This window comes from Vicia villosa, unplaced genomic scaffold (genome assembly GCF_029867415.1).
Source record: "Vicia villosa cultivar HV-30 ecotype Madison, WI unplaced genomic scaffold, Vvil1.0 ctg.000701F_1_1_2_unsc, whole genome shotgun sequence".
In the NCBI taxonomy this organism is placed as follows: domain Eukaryota; kingdom Viridiplantae; phylum Streptophyta; class Magnoliopsida; order Fabales; family Fabaceae; genus Vicia; species Vicia villosa.
The window spans coordinates 28,694-30,251 of NW_026705316.1; the positions used below are offsets into that span (position 1 = coordinate 28,694).

The 1,558-nt window shown below is 24.8% G+C and overlaps 2 non-coding genes across 2 annotated transcripts; both read left to right on the forward strand.

The window, feature by feature from the left end:
* Positions 1-1,075: 1,075 nt before the first annotated feature.
* LOC131630594 (small nucleolar RNA R160) lies at positions 1,076-1,155 on the forward strand. Its single transcript, XR_009292374.1, has one exon. It is a non-coding gene; the product is annotated as a small nucleolar RNA R160 (small nucleolar RNA).
* Positions 1,156-1,277: 122 nt separating this feature from the next.
* LOC131630593 (small nucleolar RNA R160) lies at positions 1,278-1,355 on the forward strand. Its single transcript, XR_009292373.1, has one exon. It is a non-coding gene; the product is annotated as a small nucleolar RNA R160 (small nucleolar RNA).
* Positions 1,356-1,558: the final 203 nt, after the last annotated feature.

The window sequence follows — 1,558 nt, forward strand, 5'->3', positions numbered from 1 at the left end:
AATTTTGTTATCTCACAGGTAACTATTAACACAATATCTATTTTATTCTAATCAACCATTGTCTTTATTTGAGAGATGATATCCTTATTTTAGTTTGTTTTCTTTCACCATCTCACAATTCTTGTTTTTTAATGATTTAGTACAATTAAATTTATATGATTATTGTTCATTTTACATTTGTATTTAAATGTATTTTATATTACATTAAATGATTTTTTTATTTCACGGGTCATTATCAACACGATATCTATTTCATTTTAATCAACACTTATTATTATTTAAGAGATAATTTTTATTTTTAAATGTTAAAATTTCATTTTTTTATCACCATCTTTTTATATATATATATATATATATATATATATATATATATATATATATATATATATATATATATATATATATATATATATATATATATATATATATATATATATATATATATATATATATATATATGATTATTTATCATAATTAAATTTTTATGGTCATTCTTCATTTATAATTAAATTATTCATTTTAAATTTATATATATTTAATTAAATTTTATACAATATCTAATAAATTTACTTTGTGCGAAAAAACAAATATCTTATTAGTTTTTGTAGAGTATTGAGATTGAGATTGATATGAGACTAAAATTAGATGGGCTTAGACACTATTTATCTCACGGTGCTTAAAAAAAAATCTATAAAAAAGGGTAAAGGGTAAAAAGATGAAAAAAAAAAAACCCTAAATTGGCACGAGTGCTCTTATATAAGACGTTGGCGATGCGAAGCAACCACTGAGCCAGCGTGCAGCCGCCGCTAAATTATTTCTCTCTGGTATTTTCTTCTTCCATTTCTTTGATTTGATTTCATTAACAATATTACAAACATTATGCACCACGTAGCCCCTTGCATCTTCAAGTTTAGTTGCAAGGAAATTACGAGAAGGTTTTATAGGTGCAAAATTTAGCAATTTAAATTCATGCTTTTGGGTGTAGATCTGAGATTTTTCATCGCCCATCGTGCAATTTTTAATTGTTGATTGCCAAAGTATCTAATTAAATTTGTCATAAAATTACTCTAGTACAAGTGAAATGATGAAGAATTTTTTGTCTGAAACTGATGTTGAATCTTGTTTCATACATGCCTTCAAAGTTCTCTGATCGCTTTGCATAACAAAGTATTACCTTTCATTTGTTTCCCCTTTTTGTTAATTTTAGGTTTTCAAGTTGTGTTTTAATATTTAGCTTTATTTAATAGGTTTTTTACATTCTGTTGAGCCAGAAGCAGAGCAAAATGATGAAGTTTTGATATCTGAACTTGATGTTGATTTCTAATGTAATTGGTCTTCAAAGTTCTCTGATTGCTTTGCTGGTTTTTCCATTACCAATTTTAATTTGCCCCTTTTTATATTCTTCAGTGATCTGCTTGAGTTTTTTTGACAGGTTAGAAATTATCAATTGTTTTAGATACATTTATCAATTTAATGTTTAGAATATGTCGAATAAATTATGAAGTTTTGAAAATGAAATCACGCACCTAAATTCATAGTCTGATGTACATTAATCTGT